Raw genomic sequence first — 20,537 nt, 5'->3', positions numbered from 1 at the left:
GATCTTTACTTTGCTTTCTCTATATATCCTCAAGCAGGGTTGACTCTAAGGTCAATGCCGAGAGTTGCCCATAAATAATTTCAACTCCAAAGTCTGACAATTCCTTCTACAGTGGCAGTGCTAATGATGACAAGGGCAGCAGGGTTGCACTGGATTTTTGGCTTAGTGCATCCGCCACTTTGTTAGCTTTACCTGGGTGGTAGAGGATTTCACAATCATAATCTTTAACCAACTCTAGCCACCTGCGCTGTCTCATGTTTAAGTCTTTCTGGATAAAGAAATACTTCAAGCTCTGATGGTCGGTGAAGATTCTGCACTGAACTCCATACAAATAATGTCGCCAGAGTTTTAGTGCAAAGACCACAGCTGCCAGCTCAAGATCATGAGTGGGGTAGTTCTTCTTATAGTCTTTGAGTTGTCTGGAAGCATAAGCTATAACCTTCCCCTCTTGCATGAGAACAGCTCCAAGGCCCATCTTGGAAGCATCACTGTATATGTCAAAACTCTTGTTACTCGCTGGAACAGTCAGAATGGGAGCACTGGTCAGTCTTTTCTTCAATGCTTGGAAACTTTGCTCACATTTGTCTGACCATTCAAACTTCTTGTTCTTCCTAGTTAGGGCTATTAGTGGAGAGGCTATCTTGGAAAAGTCCTCCATGAATTTCCTGTAATACCCAGCTAAACCAAGGAAGCTTCTGATCTCCCTGGCGTTCTTGGGTCTACCCTAGTGGTTGACCGCCTCTATTTTGGCAGGATCCACCTGGATACCTTCTTTAGAAATGATGTGACCTAGAAACGCCACCTACTCCAACCAGAACTCGCACTTTGAGAATTTGGCATAGAGCTATTTTTGCTGAAGGGCCTGCAGTACGATTCTCAAGTGCGTGTTATGCTCCTCTAGGGTTCTTGAATAAATCAGAATGTCGTCGATGAAAACAATGATGAATTTGTCGAGGTATTCTCTGAACACTCTGTTCATTAAGTCCATGAAGACCGCAGGTGCATTAGTCACACCAAAAGGTATGACTACAAACTCGTAGTGTCCATATCTAGTCCTGAAAGCTGTTCTGGGAATATCACTTTCTTTCACTTTCAACTGATGGTACCCAGAGCGCAGGTCTATCTTAGAAAACACTGTTGCCCCCTTTAACTAATCAAATCGATCATCTATTCTGGGAAAAGGATACTTGTTCTTAACTGTTACTTTGTTCAGCGCTCTATAATTTATGCACATCCGCATAGATCCGTCTTTCTTCTTAACGAACAACACTGGAGCTCCCCTGGGTGAATGACTAGGGTGGATGAAACCCTTGTCAAGTAGCTCCTGAAGTTGTTCTTGTAACTCTTTTAGCTCTGCTGGAGACATTCGGTACGGAGCTTTTGAAATTGGACCAGTGCTAGGAACCAACTCAATTTCAAACTCCACTTCTCTGTTGGGAGGTAGTCCAGGTAGCTCTTCTGGAAATACCTCTGGATACTCACAGACTACCCGAATAAATTCCTACTTGGGTCCTTTTTGTCCTTCTGTATTCACAATGCATGCAAGAAAGTCAGCACACCCTTTAGCTAACATTTGGTGAGTTGTTAAAGAAGATAGGAACTTCTTAGTCCTCCTCTTTGGGACTCCCGTGAATTCAAAGGGTGATTCGCTTTCTGGGCTGAAGATCACTTTCCTTTTGCGGCAGTCCACCGAAGCACTATACTTGCTGAGGAAATCCATACCCAGAATAACATCAAAATCATGCATCGCAAGGACTACTAAATTAACATATAGCTCTCGGTCTGAAATTTTGACTGGTACAGCCCGAAGCCACTGATTGGACTCCATGACTTCCCCAGAAGGTAGGATTGTTAAGAACTTGGAGTTTATGCTCTCTGTAGGTACCTGAAATTCCTTGGCAAAGGGAACTGTTATAAAAGAATGGGTCACCCCAGTATCAAATAGTACCGTAGCTAAATGCTGAAAAATAACTACTTGACATGTTATGACCATGGAGGCACTAGTAGCTTTCTCTTTAGTGAGGGAGAATACTCTTGCACTGGCTGGAACTGGTGGGGCTTCCAACCTTCCTTGACTGAGCTGAGGTTCGTCCAGAGTTGCAGGCATGTAGTGTAACTGAGGCTTGCTCCCGTATGGAGCTGCCTGTTGCTGAGGTGCTTTGAGCTTGTTAGGACATGCCTTAGCTAGGTGTCCTTCTTGACCACACGAATAACATCCAGTCATACCCAAAAGATAGGCTCCTGGATGTAGTCTCCCACATTTAGGGCAGGGAGGGAACTTGGCCTGCTTGTCTACTGGACCTCCCTTTTGGCTGTCTCCTGTATTCCATCATTTCCTTTTGTTATCCTTGCCCTTCTAGTTTTGCTTACTTACCTAGGGTTTCTGACTCCCTGCTGTCTTGTCCTCTATCTTGACTGGCTTGAGTTGCGTTTGTTGTACCTTGATGTTGTTCAGATAGTGCTCAGCGACTAATGCCCTGCTGACCAGCTCCTCACCAGTCTGTGGTCAGTGAGTTCCACTACTCACATTAAGTGTTATTTCTGGTCTCAGCATTCGGAGCATCAGTCTGACTCGTTCCTTCTCTGCACTCACTAACTCTAGGCAAAGCCGAGCTAACCTGTTGAATCTTTTGACTACTTCTTCTACTGGCAGGTCACCTTGTCTGAAACTCCTCATAATGTTTATTGGTGATCTGTTGGCGGAAGAATTCTTCATAAAACTCTATCTCAAAGTCAGCCCAGCTCATCTGGTTGGCTGCTCTCTTGCTCTTAACTCTCTTCCACTACATACGAGCATCTCCAGATAGGCAGAAGGAGGCACACTTGACTTTCTCAACTTCTGGCCAGTCAAGAAGCTCCATTGTGCTCTCTAGTGTCTTGAACCAAACCTGCGCATCCCAGGGCTCAGTCGTGCCTGAGAAACTTTCTGGCTTCAACTTCAGCCATTGTATCAGGTATGCTTCTTATTGTTTAGGTGTTGTGGCGCCTTCCAGGATAGCTGGTGGAACCTCAGCCACCACTGGGGTCTCCACATTGATAGTTGGGGGAGGGGGAGGAACTGGCTGCTGATTTGCCATCAGATTGGTGATTACTTGTTGTTGCTCAGCTACTTGTCTCTGGAGTTGAGCAACAACTTCAGAGATACTAGGCTCAGTTGTTCTGGGCTCTTCGTTCTCCTGAGCTTGGTCCTCAGTACGAGCGGTACGGGGACGCCCTCTTCTTGCCATCTAGTCATGCAGAGAGAGAAAACTTGAAATCGTCCCTATACTCTCTAGACATATATATATATATATATAAACATAGAAAGAAAACAAAAACAAGAACTTTTATCTTACTTAAACACATATAAGCAAATACTTCTAAGGATTTCTCTATACTGCAATTAATAAGGAAAGACATAATAAATAAAAAAATTAAGTACTTTCTTACTTGAAGATGGCAAGGCTGATGTTGATGTGTGCGTGATGATGGAGAATAGGGACGGCTCTGATACCAACCTGTAACGACCACCCTCTTTACTACTACTCTATAAGGGTGGACGCTACTTAACTACTCATTCTACTTAACTGATATTGCTTACTCTAAAGATAGTAACACTTAACCCCCTTTAACTGATCCAGAAAATAAGAGCAGAACATGTAACTTACAGCAACTAATGCATGCAATTCAAGTGTAATGACTGTATCATATTAAAATTTCCAGGCAACCTTAGCTAACAATAAGGAAAATAGTTAACCCATCAATGAATCCCCTAGCAGCACGAAATAGAAAATCCGATTCCAAAATTTTCTTATCAACTTAAATAAGGAGTTAATCTTAATAAATTCTTTAGCAAGGTCCCAAGGCTTCCATAGTCCAGACATCACACATCCATCCCACACCTCCTTGTCGCCTTCCTTCACTGTAGCTTTCCTTTTCCTTTATCTGCAGTAAAATGAAATGCAACTATAAGTGGATGCTTAGTAAGTGCTATCTAACTCGCAAAACTTAGAAATGCATGTGTACAAAAAGGAATCTAAAAACTAAATGCTTTAAAAGAAAAGCTGCTCATGCTCATCTAATAGCAAAGGAACCGAAATCAAAGAAATCAATACTACAAAGCTAAAGGATCGGCTGGTCATACCTGTCAAGCTAACAGAGGAATCAAAACAGACTGAAATGCTAAACATGTAAGGCTGCTCATGCTTGCAAATAGCAGTAAAATAGTCTAAACAACATGCTAGAATAAAAGAGCTAAACTTGCTGGTTTTTAAACCTATGTGAAGCTTATTTCATTTATTCCCAAACTTATACTCTTATACTTCAAAATAATAATCTCTTGGACCCAGACTTAGTACCATTGCGCGCTCCCTAATATAAACTGAGGTAGCGAGCCACCAGTCCTATGAGGGTAAAGACCTTGGTCTTACCAGGGCTAAGACCTCGGAATTGATCACCTGGATTTATTTAACGACAACCTAGAAAGTCGGGTACTAACCTTTTCAAATAAAATACATATTATCTTTAAATACTCCTAAAATGAAGTGTCTCGACATTTCTTCAAATACTTGGTGTATGTTTGATCTCAAATTCTGGAATTTGGGATTAAATTAAATCCTTGGTCTTTTCTTACTTATAACTACTCAAATATGTGATATGTTCATACTCAATAACTCAACACGAACTAAAAACAAGCAAACTGGGATGCTAAAGGAACATTTAAAAATGCATGCTGGAGAGTAGGTAAGGCTGTCCGTGCTAATTGGAAAGCAGAAAAGGTCTAAACGGCATAGTTTAAATAAAGCTGTTCTTATTCATTGTAGTAACAGAGCAAACCAACATGGTATACTTAAAACACAGGTTGTTCATGCTCTCTAAATCAGTAAAAAAACTAAAAACTAAAATACTAACATGCACAATCAGGAAGCAAGAAAACTCAACTAATGTGCTAAGGGTAAGGGGTTGTTCATATCCCATAAATAGCAAAAGAAAATCTAAACTTGCTGGAATTAGACTTCTATTAATTGTCTGTTGAAAAGCTCAAACTAAAGAAGGAAACAAAGATCCGAAAACTACTCCTACTGCAGGCGAGAGCACTTACCTATGTGTTCTTGAACTTACAGCCGAGAAGAGAAGCTTCTAGGGTTTCAGGGAGCTTGAAATCTCAGCCTCTTCTTCGTGCCTACGGGTTCTCCTCGACGAGAGGGTCTCGAATCTGTGAAGAGCTCACGGAATTACCCCTTGACCGGTTGCCGGAGACGAAGCCCTAGCTTCGGCTTCGTTTTTGCCCGAGCAGCGCCATCACACGCGAGAGAGGAGAGGATGAGAGGGTTTTGGTCGTGAGGAAATTACCCGATTCCTTTTTATACTAATGGGTATTCTCGATTTCAGTTATTACTTAAATTTATTTCTCCATCATTTTGATCATGAAACACCTGCTTGAGCGCTTGGCTATCGCGCTTTGCTTAAGTCTTGGATCGAGTCGGAGGTCGCGGGTTCGAACCTCGACCGAACCTCTTTATTTTTTGTAAATTCTTTATTTTGGTAAAAATACCAAACGAACTCTGAAAATTTCATAAAAATATTCTAAAAATTTCTAAAAATCTCTAGAATATTCTAAAGCATTTCTAAATATTTATAAGTACTTTTAGAACTCCAAACAATGAAATTTTGGGTGTTACATAAAAGAAGAAAGGAAAATAAAGTAAATCATAGTAAATTTGGAAAAAAGCCAGGCGAGTGATTCTGGATCAATTTCTTGCGGTCAAGGAAGCGAGCGGGGGGCTCAGAGTCTAGATATCCCCTTCCTTTAGTTGCTCCAGTGCACCGTCAGCACCGAAAAGAAGGAATTTATTAATGAAGTTGGCGATAGGTGCATTAAAGTTGCATGATTGAAGGAGAGCTTTCTTCCTTGTTTCAAAGCCCTTATCTTCCCCCGCTTGGTAGGCCGCTAACTCCGTCTGGATGGCTATTAACGCCGCAAAGAGAGCTGCCAGTTCAGATTCTTTATTAGATAAGATGGTTTAGGCAGTCTTTAAGTCTGAGCTCAGAGAATCTTGTTCAGCATTTCGAGCTACCAACTCAGATTCTTTGTTAGCTAGCTTGGTATTATTTGTGGTTTTCAATTCCTTCAGTTGAGCGGAATGCTACTTGACCTCTACAGTTTTCTTGTCCAGCTCTGCTCCGATTTTCATTCGACGAGCTGTTTCCGATAGGAGTCTAGCTTCAAAATTTTTCAGGGTAGTCTACAATTTGGTTGATTTCAAGATCTTGAATTTTGGCAACCCTTGAGCTTCTTGGAGCCGAGCTTCTACCTCACTTAGCTGATTGAGGGTATATACAGTAGCAGCCTTAAAAATTTACTGCTTCAAGGATTCATTTTCCTGGGCTAGGGTTGCCAATATCTATGTCAGGCCCATCTTGGTCATCCATCGCTAGAAAAGAAACAATATTAGAAATACTAAACAGGAGAAGCAATAAAGAAAATTATTTTACCTTGGTTAGCTCATAGGAATATTTATCGGTTAGCTTTGTGGGAGTAAGCTCACTTAGTTGATTCCCTGCATCCTCTCAGGCTTTCTTTAAGTGACTCCTCATAAATATCTAGCCAACAATGAGGGGTGGTTGAGGGAGAAGTTATAGCCTGGGCGGATGGTAAATTAAGGGTGGTCAAAAATTGATAAGGCCTCCTTGGTGCGGTAGAAGTGGAGACCGAGAGAGTTCTTACACAAACAAGAGCAAGAGAGAATCCCGGTGGGGAAGTGACCTCCTGCACTTGAGTAATTTCTGGAATGAGACTAATAGGAGGAAGAGAGGGCAAAGTCTTCTTGGAGGAGGGTGTTTGCGCCTCCTCCTGGATGGGCCCCTCTCGGACGAGCTCTTCCTGGGTAGGAGATAAATGTGTGAAGGGCACTTTAATAGAGGTTGTTTGTCCTTTAGGGACTTGGGCATGGACAAATTTGCACAGTTTTTGTCTCTTCTTTCGGGTGGCCTCTACTTTTGTAGGAGAATCCTCAGACACCATGAGACTATCGGGAGATAGCTCCAGAGGCAGTGGCTGCACTGGATTCGGCTGTTCAGCTGTCGCATGCTCCATTGGAAGGGGCGATCGGTTAAGCAGCCCACTTAACCAACAGTGCCCACTCCTAAGCAAGGACCTCCTCTTCCTCTAGGTTAATCTCGTCAGCAACCAAGGATTCATAAATGGTATCCATTACATAAAATAAAAAATACTTTAGTTAGTGATAATGCAATGACCAAATTATCAAAATTAACCAAAAGAGCAGGGAAATTTCTTTCGAATGGGGTTCAAGCTAAACAAGTACAAAAGGTCTTCGCACAGCCATTTGTGGATTTTAAAGAATTGGCCACTCAGATTATTGGAGTGTGAGATAAAAGTTGGGTCGCACTTATAATTTCCAAGGTCAGGAAAAGGAGGAAGGGAAAATTGCCACTCAGTAGATCAAGTGGTAGGTTCAGGCATTTCAATGAAAAAGAAGCGAGATTCCATCGCTTGTTTGAAGAGGGCATATCCTCGAAGAAAACTGATTTTGGGAGGAATTGAAAAAGGAAGACCCCTGGTTCCAATTTCTTGGGATAGGAAAATAAATACAGATTGTGTGGTGTGGGAGGAATGTCGAATAGGCAAAACAACATAAATAACCCACACATGTAGCGAAAGACGTTTGGGGCAAATTGTTGCAAAGGAACATTAAAATATTGACTCACCTCCGACATGAATGGAGGAATGGGAAAACATAGACCGACTACTAACTTGTCCTTAAAGAAAGTGATATGGTTAATAGGAGGGCGATGGGGATGAGCATCCAAGGAAGGGATAACAATGCGGTAAATTTGAGGGATTTCATATCTAGAGTGGATGTATGCTCTATCAGAATCATCAAAATCTGGGCAGGTAAGAGTATACCAGGGGCGAGAGATTCTTGAGTCATGAGAGAATGAAAAGTAAACAATGAACGAACAACTTACTGGATCACTTAGAATGCAAAAGAAGAAGTTGGTAGAAGGGAAGTCGCTAGAGAAGAAAATCGAGGAAGATGAAAGACAAAGTTTTGAGATTTTGTGTCATTTAGGATTTTTTTTATAAGGTATCACTTAATTACCGTCGTTCGATCAAAATAATGGGCATACAATGGAACGTTGATCTGTAAGAGGAGAGATGTTGTTGAGTCGTATAAAGAAGCATGCGTCAGAGATCGTTTCAAAAAAATGAGGAACGTAGACGCGTGACATCCACCCATAAATTGACATTTATGATGGAGGTGACAATCAAATCATTTAGCTATTGAAGTGCCTCTCTGCATGTCCTCGGTACTCTCTTCTAAACAACATGCCTCTGATAGGCATTTTTTGAAAAAATACCTTAGAGGAAACATGCATTTTCGGATGGCCCTGGTAAAAGGAGCGAGTAGATGAGAGTTAGACTTGGGTCCAGTCAATTAGCTACACCTCATTCGACTAGACTTGAAGGGAAAGCTAGTGATACAGGATGTAACGAGCAGATCCAGAAGATGACGTGGTAGACAAAGTTAAAGTGACATGGCAGTCAAAGTCAATGGAGGAGAGCATCCGTCACCTAGCTCTAATTGTTTGCTCATCGCTAAGGTTCGTAGGTCCAGCCTGACCAAATTGAAAGCTGTTATGGAGAAGGCCGATCGACCCTTAAGGTGATAGAACGCAAGGAATTTAGTGCTTTACTCTTGAACTAAAAAGATAGTATGTCCGGTCATTTAATAGCTGACCAAGTTTAAGGATGGTCGACCTTATAGGGCGGTCGGAATGTCCGACCCACATCATAATTGACTAGTCAAAAGTCTGGCTGAGGGAAATTTCACACTCCTTACTCTATACGAGCTTCTCTACACACGCCCGTCCAACCTTATTACTGATCACCCCCTATGGGTTGTCACACGACAATATGCTTGTGTATACGTTCGGTCATAGAACCAGACGTGTTTATACGCTCAGCCGGATAAAAGGTCGACCAAGCCTAAGACACTTAGCTTCATATTGCTGCCCGGATGTATTTCCAACATGCAAAAGTATCATATTGCTTCTCAAACAGACTTCCAGCAAACAAACTTCCAAAATGTCCAAGGCATTATATTATTCTCCAAATAGATTTCTAATAAAATTCAATGCATAATAAAAGTAGCTTAATGTGACAACAGGTATAAAAGATGGTCGACCGGGATATATTTAGCTGATAACATGAACAGATAATCTTAACAACATGTCAAAATAACAACTATGTGTTAGAGAATATTCTACTAGAACCTTCTTTAATGATTATTGTGTCTCTCATCAGTCAACAATTTATGATAGTATATTCCTTCAACAGCGTTAACCACGACATAAGCTGTAAACGATAAAAGAGAATACACATATGGGTAAATGGAAGATTCTTCGGACAATTATTACATGTTGTCTAGGTTGTACACTTTCATTACCCAACAACTTCTGACATTCTTAGCTACCTCATGATCACGGAGGTTATGAGAGATGGTATATAAAGGGGGTCTTCTCCATTGGAAATGTATGTTCTCTGAACATCTGAAGCTTACTCTCGCGCACACGTTCTCTACTATTCTTTATTCAACCGTCCGAAAGTTGTACTAACTTGAACATTAGAGGACCTTCGCCAAAGACTCCTCCTGGTTTATGGGCGCTAACATTTTGCTGGCTTGTCTCCGTATGTAGGATCAAAAGGAAGTTTCTTTGTGAAGTAAAAAGTCTTCTCTCAATCAACAACTAAGTCATCGTTCCCAACGCATCATTTTCATAATTTTCAGATATGATCATTAATATTTTAAAAATAAAAAAAATCTATTATATTATTTATTATAATTAGTAACCATGATGAATTGCTATAATATAATCATAATTATACAATATTATTATAATATTATAGACTAATAATTTAAATAAATTTAACTAAATTGATAAAAAAATATTTTAATATAATAATATTCAAAATAAATTTATAATTTTAAATGTATAAATTAATTATAAATATGTAGTAGTTACTCGATTTAATTAATTTAAAATAATTTAGATAAACTTTAAATAATTTCAACTGAGTTAACAAAAAGTAATTTGATATAATAATATTAAATATATAATAATGTTTTATAAAAGTGCAATAGTTATTTTTTATATTTTAATCATGATAAATAATTATCAAAGCTATTATAATAATAGTAAAATAAAAAATGTTTTTATATAAAATATGCAGTAACGTTTATTGGAATTTTTTAAAATATCTAGTTTTTTCTCCTATAATTAATATTTCACTCCGCCGTGGCGGTTCGTACCTAGATAAGATCCAGAGCTTAAGATCGAGGAAGCATCGATGCCCGTTTGCTTCCAGAAGAATCGCATTGACCGGGTGAATATCTCTGTTCTCTCTCCGAGACTATGGCGATGGAGGAAGACACTGAGTTCGAGGACGACCGACTCTCGCCATGACCACTAAAGACATTATTAAGGCTCCTGTGGACTGGAAGAATCGGTTAAGACGTGACATCCTTCCACAATGAGTTGTAGGGTCGAAGGTCCACGAACGCGCACTGAATTAATAATCTGGGCTGGCTGTATTAAATTCCGGAGACACCACGTTTTACTGGGGTCAGTATTCACTGTTGATTTATCTCCTCCAAGAATCCCTGTGAAGTCAGACCCAGGGGGCCGCTGGGCGGCGGGACCCACTTTTTTGCACAACTAACGACATTATTAGGGCATCTAGTCTCCTCGACGACAAGATCCGCACTCTCAAGGTCTGTAAACCTAAACCTCTAGCCTCTTCGATCACTGTTCCTTTAAATTTAGTATTTGTTCTGTTTTTTTGTTTAATCTCGAGAATGTGTTGGTGTGGGTAGCAGGATGAGTTGCAGAGGACAAGTATCGAATTCGAGATCTGCAAAGAAAAGATCAAGGATAACCAAGAGAAGATTAAGATCCACCAGCAGTTACCTTACCTCGTCAGAAGCATTGTCGAGGTTGGCTTCTTTAGCTATATTTCTCTTTCCTTATTCAATATGTCTACTTGTGTTCTTGGAGAAAAGCTTCTTGTCTTAAATCAGTATATACTTGTGGAATTGCGAGAAGTATTTATTGCAATTTTCTTTGACTTCTTTTTACTTCTTTTGTTCAGGGGGCGATTCAATTAAGAAAGTTATTCTTCATTTTTTTTCTTTCTGTTGAATGCAAGTACATAGTTGATTAATCATGGAAAAATGATTGGATTGCTAACCCCGTAGCATTCTTCCCTAGGTTTTGGATATGAATCCAGAAGAGGAAGAGGGAGATAGTGACAATATTGATCTACTCTCAAAGGAAGGGCAAATGTGTTGTGTTAGAAACTTCTACACAACGAGTAAGTAGTATCGATACTTAGCTTGTTCTGTGTTTGTACTACCAATCAATTTGTTCTCATGTGTATGCGTACATCCTTCTTGTCAAGATTTATGCTTAAAATTCAGGTGACCATATTGAAATATTTGCCTAACTTCTATTGACTAATGGTTTTTGAACTTTAATGAGTTATCTGTGGTTTAGAGATTCTTCTTTTTTTCTTGATTCTATTTCAAGGTTAAGCAAATCGTTATAATATTCCATTGCTGCTGCATTTTGTCCTTTTGAGGGAAATAGTTGTGACCATTATTCAGCCTAAACAATCAAATCAAATGACAAAAACATGATTTTTTTTCTTTGGTCTTCAAAGAGTTTGGTTTCATAACTGATATTATCTTGATAGAGGTAAATGTATTTGTGGAGTCAAATATGCACTTGTATTCTCACTTAAAGTCATATATGCAAACATAACTAAATATCTTTCTTTTTTCTATTTTTTTAATGTTCTACTACATGATTCAGTTGGGTAAAAGGTAGAAATTTCATAAGATGCACTAGAAATCATGTTGATGTTAAATGCTTGGTTATGTGGATATATATGCCATCTGTCTTCAAAGTGAAAGTTGAGAAATATTTTTTCAGACCATTCTCAGTAACATGGTTTGAAGGGGAGATATGGCGCAACGGTAAAGTTGTTGCTTTGTGACCAAAAGGTTACGAGTTCGAATCATGGAAACAATCTCTTGCAAAAAAGCAGGGTAAGACTACGTACAATGAATCTTTCCCCGGGACCCCGCATAGCGGGAGCTTCATGCACCTGCCCTTTTTTATTCTCAGTAACATGGTTTGAATTTCTCTAGTAAGGTTTGGCTAGATGCCTGTGCCTTTTATTTTGTATTTTTCCTTTGAACTATGCAACAATGGAGCACTGAGAATCTGATCCTTTCTTGTGATTAGTTTGTGATTACTCTTTCTTATTTTAATGCAACTTTCTTCAATATTATTGTAGGTTTGCTTTTTGAGGTTCTATGTAGTCATGATTGTTTATATAACCCGATAACTCTTTGTTATTCATCATTCAGTTAAGTTGTTTATTTTTTATTTTGCTTTTTTACCCCGACAATCTTTCTGCCTACTGTTGGATTAGTGGACCCTGATAAGCTAATACCTGGTGACCTTGTGGGAGTCAAAAAGGATAGTTATGTGATCTTGGATACTCTTCCTTCAGAATATGACTCACATGTAAAGGCAATGGAGGTTGATGAAAAGCCAACTGAAGATTATAATGTATTGGGGGCCTTGAGAAACAGGTAATGCAATATTGTGATATGTTCCTGCAAGTAATTGCAATATTGTGATATGTTCTTACTCTAGATCATATACACACACACACACACACATCTTGATTAGTTGGTGAGATGAGTAACCTCTGTTTTTTCTTGTAATCTACTCCCAATTCTGTTTTGAATCCCTTGTATGGAAAGCCCAACTTCTCTTAAGTGGGTGACGTCTCAACTTAATCTCCTCTAAAACAAGTACATTTGAGTATAGGGAAAGGTTAAATTTTGGGTCCTCTTCATGTGGGGTCATTTCACATGTCTTGTTGTTCCTTGCATATGATAGAGAAGGTGGTATGACATGAGTCAAGGAGCCATCTTATGTGTAGATATTTCTGTAGGATCAAATATGTAAGATCCGATAATTAAATAATAAAGGTTATTTAAGTAATAACCTTATAGGATTTTTCAGAAATTTTTAGAAATTTTTAGGGATTTAAACGGAGGTCATATGACAGGTTTAAAGATGACGAATCTATTGTGTTAGGAGAAAGTTTGTTTGGATATCCCAATTAAATTGGGAGTTGATTAGGTTAATTAACCTAAAGTTTAATATATAAACCTAAGTATTACCCCTCTTCCTCACTACGTCGATTTCCTTCTCCCATCTCCGCTCGATCCCCACCTCGCGAGCATCTTTCCTTCCCCTACTCATCGCCGACGACGATCGTTGGCTGGCGATGTGCCCTAGCACCGCACAGATCCATCATCTTCTCCCTCAAGCCGTGGCCCACTCCCGGTTCCTAGTTGCTCTTTTTGTCTCGTGTCACCACCGCCGCCTCGATCCGTCAGACATCGCCACTCTCTCTCTCGATCTCATCGTCGGCCGATTGCTAGGTGTCACTAGTGCCGGAAGGGGGAAACGGTGCAGGAAGGGCTGAGCTAACCTCCTCCGGCTTGGGAAGCTAACCGGAGCGGTGAGTCCCTGGATTTCCTATCTCCACAGCGCTGTTTCCCTTCGTCGGAGCTGAATCGCGACCATCGTCCCCAACACTCAGTCGCATCTACTGTGGCCATCGTCTCCGGCACTTAGTGGCTGCTGGAGCCTTTCCTGCTGCCAGTGAACACACTCAAGGTAACCAATTACCTCTAGTAGATGATTTAGGTATGAGATTTATACTTATTGTTGATTTAGGGTTATTTGATTTGGAGGGCAGCACCTCCACCTAGCTCCAATTATCGCTGTGCCACCATCCTCTCATCGGATCTAAGAGGAGAGCTCTATTTCTATAGTTGTTGCGTCTGGATTTCTTCACAAAGCATATGCATATCTGAATTAGGGTAAATTGTTTAGTTTAGGGTGGTGGATTAAGATTTGAGTCTCATTCTCATATATTAAGATGTTGGTTGTGTTTTAGGGTATATGTTTTGGGAGATCAGCAACTCCACCTTGCTTCGGATACCAATTTCACCAGCCAACATCTCCGATCATGAATCAATAGGGGAGCATTTGGAATTTGGGTGAGTTGTTGGAATTGATTCAAGTTAGTTTAACTTAATTTGATTATGGAATGCTTAATCCAATGTAGTTGTGATTGTTTATGGATGAGTTGATCAATTAGTAATGAATTAAGTGATTCATGATGATTATGAAGTTGTTTGTCTCTATGTATTACATGATTTGTTAATTGATGATGGTGCTAGGTTTGGTTATATATGAATTACTAAATATGAATGTGAATTGGAAGATGAAACAATCGGTTGATTGAGGACTATTGGATTATCATTAATTAGGATTAATTAATGATCGTTCGATTAATGTTTTTCCCTATTAGTTTAGGTCTTGAAGTTTTACTAATTGTTGTAGATGTGATTAGTTAAACTGTACAATATGTGACTTGCAGGACGTTGATTCGAGACGAGCGTCTCGATATGAGATTGTTTAGCATGATCGACATATAAAAGCGGGTACTTCCTGCTTTGTCTCTTTAGTACTTTGATTCTAGGACATGAGTTTTATATTCGGATAGTTGTTGTATTTACCTTGACTCCACTCGTATTTTTTCCTATGTTTGATACTTATCCACTCGATCTTTGAGATAGTCAACTTGATATCTATACAGTCTCACGTTGTTATCCATGATATTTAGTAGATACTAGATACTATACTTGTTTTGATAGTTGTTTATTCTGATACCTTATTGAGCATGCTGGCTTACTGTAACATACCTGATTTTTGTTTATATATGTATAATGACTGTTGCATCATATCATTGGGTAGTGGTAGCTGGAGCAGATATTGCTTGTCCTGTAGTGCTCCTACTCGGTCACTCATGTGTAGTGATAGCTGGAGATGCAAGTAGTAGGGACCCTATTGCTACGTAGCTAGTTAGCTACTCAATATCTGTCCACTCGGCCACTTGAGAGTAGTGGTAGCTGGAGTGAGTACAGTTGTCATTGTCCCGATCTCTCGATCATATAGCTGGAGTGAGTACAGTGACCATCCGTGCATACGTTGTTATTATTATACCTGTTGATTGCTATGCAATTGTTTTATTATATCCATGTGATATGCTTACATATGTTGAGTTATATACTTGTTGCATGTGCTTAGACACTGGCTTACTTATTAGTAGTATGTATATATCTCACATGTTATCCCTGTAGTTATGAGCAATATTGTAGCAGACCTTTACTACTCCTGACCTTCTATTACTAGCCTAGGATATGGTTTCAGGTATGGACATTTATTATGATATCACTGTAGTATCTGCTAATTTCCCTATGAGACTGTATACTTTTGTTTCTTTAGTTCTTTATTATATTTATGTACTATCTATTTATTACCTGTTGAGTCCTAGGACTCACCACCTCATGAACTGGTTTATTTCTCCAGTAGCAGGTAAAGGATTTATGGAATCGCCTGGAGATCCCGTCTGCCAGTCCCATATCACATCGAGTGACTTCTTTTGTTATTGCTTCTGTTCGTATTTTTTTTTTGACTTTAGACTTGTTTGTGTATATATGTCTTTTGTATGAAGTTTAGCTTTATGGTTTCTTTTATTTGGTTTGATGTTATAGTGTCAAATTGAGTCGGCTCATAGTTAGTTGTATTGTAGTTTTGTGATCGTTATTTTGTGACTTCCGCTGTGTTTTGTTTCAGCCGTGTGAGCTGTTTATTAACTGCGTGGTTGTGTTTATTTCCAGCCGTGTGAGTTGCTTATAAACTGCGTGGTTGTGTTTACATCCAGCCGTGTGGGCTGTAGATTGCCTGTGAGTAGCCTTGGGACAATGTATACTAGTTCCATTTGTCACTGCTACAGGGGAGGTGTTGTCCGATTTTCGTCGGACAACCTTACCCTCGGGGCGTGACACAATTGTGATTATGATTTTTGTAAGTAGATTTAGAGCCAATAGTTTATTACTAAGCTTGTTTAGCCCGCTTAGGGGAGTGCCATGAGGAGTGGATTGCAGAACTAGAAGAGGCACAGGTCGGGAGGCTCATGTAGGTTGAGCAATAACTAAATCATATTTCGTTAAGTCCAGCTTCCTTTTTTCCTCCCGTCCTAAATTATATTGCCGTAGGAAAGGCAACCAGTTCCACATGATCGTGGTATGCATTATGTGTTAGGCTTGTGCGATTGTTGATGATTAGAACTGGGTGTCTTTATAGGCTTGACAATAACCTTATGTTCCTATAAACAAGGTTTTCATTTATTAGGTTTGTTATGACTAGTAAATTAAAACTGTAATACAAATTTGGTACTCGATTAAAAAAAAACTTCTGAACTTTAAAATCCTAACTCCTGATTTCAAAGTATCCATGTTTTGGGTTCTGAGAGTTTTATTTATGAATGTACATGAGCAAAATAACTAGACTAATATATTAATACAAGATGTAAAGGTGATTTAGCAGACTACAAAAGATTTTAATGTCTTAAGGATAAATGATTCTGGTTAGTGGTTGTAATCTTTTTTTCTCATGGAAATACCAGATGTTTCATTGTAACCAGTTTATGCAGATGTATATTGGTATTGGAACCAAAATTGTTCGAGATGCCTTCCGGCTAGCAAAAGAGAAAGCTCCATGTATCATTTTTATTGATGAGCTAGATGCATATAGGAACCAAGCCTTTTGGCAGGTATGACATCTTTCTCTCTTCTGAAGTCTTGGACTGTAATTGGTTGAATGTTTAGACATTTGACATACTGGTTTAAACATTGACTTATATCTATCACATTTTTTTAACCATGGGTCACTGATTCTATGATGCCAAATTATATCAAGAAATTGATTTGGAACTATTTTTATTAGTTGATGACCCTAGTTATCATGTCCAACACACATGGGGCATTATTTTGTCATGAGAAAATTATGTTCTGATCCACCTTTATAGGTGCACCTTTGTAGGTGAATTGTTAGTATTAACAACTTTATTTAGCTTCACTTCATCATGGGACATCACAATGATGATTTTCAAAACACGTATATGACTACAATGCATGTAAATAATGCAAAAACAAGTATATGACTACAATGCATGTAAATAAATTATGCATATGTTTTCACTTAAATTTTTCTATAAATGATGATTAAACTAAGCGAGAAAAATCTATATGTTAACATTTTCATTTTTATGTTTTTCAATGAATAATATATGATGGTGTGCAAAAACTTGTGAGAAAAAGTAACTAAATCCAAGAATTTAAATTAAACCAACTAAATGCTTGTATTTAGATTTGAAATCTATGTTTGCATTCGATAACAATCACTATGTAAGATTTGCTTTACGATGAAAGCTGGGTAATTCCTGAATTGTTGTGTCAATCAAATGGTGGAGCACACTAAAAAACTACCTTGTCTTGGTTTTTAGTTATTGGTTTTATAGTAACTCTATTTTTTTTTATGAACAGAACTAATTTATAAAATTATAGATTAGTTGGACTTTGCAAAATTACTCAAATAGAAACAAGAGTGATATAACCTTGCGGTTGGGCTATGGTGCTATTGTGTGAACAATCAGTGTGGGGTTGTTGCTTGCAATTGTTGGTGCACTAGTTCGGAATATGGAAGAGAGTGACTAGAGGAGGATGGTGGCTGGGAAGCGGTGCCGAGCTGTGACTGATGGTGTTGTGTGACAGTGTGAGGGTAGTGTCGGACATTGTTTGCAGTATCCTATGGAGGGTGAAGGGCAATTAGGAATCTAATAGTGGTATGGGGTGGCTATAGAAGTGGATATGGCAATGATAGATGAAGGCCTTGTTGTAAAGGTGGCGGCCGATCAAGAGTCTCTAGTGGATGGAGGAATCATCATAGGGCAACACATAGGAAATAGAGTAAAACGACCTTAAGTTTTTTTTTTTTTTTTGTTTACATTTCATGTACCATATAACATTTTAATAAATAAGAAAATTGTTTGTAATTAATAAACCAGTCAAACATTCTGGGGATCTAAATTGAGTATTATTTTATTCTCTCTAAATCATAAATGTTGTTTATTTATTCTTTATGTGAAATCGGAAGGCCCTCGAGAGTGTACTGTCCAGTCCAGTCTAGTCAAGGGTCCAAGCCTCCAACGTCGTCCGCTCATTTGATACAAACCAAATCTAGTGAGTTTAACTCAGCACCTCCAAATCATAGCAGCAAAATTCCTTAACTAGTCGATGCATCATTAAATCTTCTTTTACTTGGAATTTATTGTCAAACAAACAAGTAAGCAGGCATATAGGCATTTTTTTCATAAAACATTAAACTATAAGTATCACACATCATTATTTTTGTTTATCCTTCAATCATTACATTATATAGCATTTTTCTTTAGCATTTATCGTATATCATTCTTAGGTGTAGATGCATTAGTCATCCTTTATCCTTTATTCTATTGATCAACCTGTTTAACCCTAGTACCAGGTGGCGGGGTGTCAACAAATCTCGTCATTGGGCCATGGCCAAATATGAAAATCTGGTATTGGGGTCCCTTTGGAGCCTTGTCTCGTAAACGGGGTCCCCCTGGGGCCTTGGCTCTCACAGAATTTTCATTAGTTCTCATCATCATTGTTTTTTTTTCATTTTTTTTATCATTAAATAGGCATCCATACCATGAGCTTGATAAGCATGAATTTCACTAAGTTAAATAAACACGATTATCATTTACTACGTAAAGCTAATTAAGCAATCATATCATTATACTACATGAGGCTCAAATAAGCATGTACATCATTAACTACATGAACTCGATAAGCATGGATATCATTCACTAAATAAAACTAAATAAGCATGATTATCGTTTACCACATGAAGCCAATTAAACAATCATACCATTAATCTATATGAGGCTCAAATATGCATGTATACCATTAGCTGCATGAACTCGATAAGCATGGAGATACCATTCACTAAATAAAACTAAATAAGCATGATTATCATTTACCACATAAAGTCAGTTAAACAATCATACCATTAATCTATATGAGGCTCGAATAGTCCCTGGGGCTATGGTGCAGCAGTAGGGTATCAAGGTTGTCACCCAGGCACTCGCGGTTCGAGTCCCAGCTATGGCAAATTTGTAAAAAAAAATTTCTCTAAATGGGGCATGCAACTAAAGGATGTTGGACTTTTGGGTTGTCCGCTGCGAGCGCTTCCCGATTTACCCTGGTGGCCGGTGGGAAACTTCCGTGGGGTCGAGCCGGTCACCCCAGGTTCAACGTTATACAGGCTGGTTAATCATTTTTTTTATATGAGGCTCAAATATGCATGTATACCATTAACTACATGAACTTGATAAGCATGAATACTATTCACTAAATAAAATTAAATAGGCATGATTATCATTTACCACATAAAGCTAATTAAATAATCATACCATTAATCTATACTTGGCTCAAATGTGCATGTATACCATTAACTACGTGATGTTTGGTAGATATGAACATTACTAGCTACTTAAGGCTAAATAAACATCCACACTCCTAGACCTCTTCAAACATCAAATGACCAATCATTCGGCAAAATCTGTTGCCACCCACACACGCTTCGACAACTTCTCAAATCTTGTCGCAAATAGCCCAAGGAATCCTTCCAGAAACCTATTACTTGTAATGCCCAACTCCCCCTCAAAAACTTACTGCTCATGCCCCAATTTCCCCTCAAAATCATTTTGCTCTTCACCCTCACAATTCCCCTCAAAATCCTACTGTGTATAACCTAGAAATTTCCCATAAATCTGTTGCTCTTAGCCCTCAAATCCCCCTCCAAAAAAAAACTTGCTATGGATAACCTAGAAATCCCTCAAAACCTGCTGTGAATATGGGTTCAAAGGAGCAGAAATAAAAGCTAGGAAAAACTGTTGCGAAAACATACTTAAAGGAGTGGAAAGAAAAAGGTTTAAGAGGTGCCTTGCTCGGAGGCTTAGTGTTGGCACAGGTGACGACAAGGAGCAACGGTGGGGCATCCCTTTGGCTTCGTTCTTCCTTCCAAGGTCGAAGCCAAAAGCTCTCCCTCCTCCTTTCTTTTCTTCCGTCGAGAGCTCTCTTTTCCTCTTTCTTTTCTTCCACCGAGACCTCTCCTTTCTCTTTCTCTTTTTTTTTTCTTTTCTCTTCACCACTCCTCTTATAAGAACTAAACCCTAGGTTAGGTCCATTCCTTACCAATTATGCCGAGCTCATATGTCAATTAGTTGGTTATTAGCAATTTAACCTCCCTTAAGTAAAATAAAGAGCCTATTATCATGCTCCCCCTTGAATTTTACTTCTTTTTTTAAGTCGGACCTTACATAGAGTGCCAATGTCGATATGTTGCAACACAGATTGGTCCATCATGGGTCCTATGAGCCATGCTGATTGTTGCAAGTTGAATCAAAGATGCAGCAGTTATGGGTTTTTTATTTTGCTTGCAAATGAAGAGCTTCC

General features: G+C 38.9%; 2 long non-coding RNA genes across 2 annotated transcripts; one reads left to right on the top strand and one right to left on the bottom strand.

Annotated features, from left to right (window-relative positions):
• Positions 1 to 3,660: 3,660 nt before the first annotated feature.
• Positions 3,661 to 20,255, bottom strand: LOC122030840. Its single transcript, XR_006125630.1, has 2 exons — positions 19,990 to 20,255; positions 3,661 to 3,924 (listed from the first exon to the last, which is right to left on the bottom strand). It is a non-coding gene; the product is annotated as an uncharacterized LOC122030840 (long non-coding RNA).
• Positions 10,864 to 12,914, top strand: LOC122030841. Its single transcript, XR_006125631.1, has 3 exons — positions 10,864 to 10,997; positions 11,272 to 11,374; positions 12,500 to 12,914. It is a non-coding gene; the product is annotated as an uncharacterized LOC122030841 (long non-coding RNA).
• Positions 20,256 to 20,537: the final 282 nt, after the last annotated feature.

The sequence above is a fragment of the Zingiber officinale genome, chromosome 11A (assembly GCF_018446385.1).
Source record: "Zingiber officinale cultivar Zhangliang chromosome 11A, Zo_v1.1, whole genome shotgun sequence".
Lineage (NCBI taxonomy): Eukaryota > Viridiplantae > Streptophyta > Magnoliopsida > Zingiberales > Zingiberaceae > Zingiber > Zingiber officinale.
Note: the sequence above shows the minus strand (reverse complement) of the source record. Positions and strands in the feature narration are given on the sequence as shown.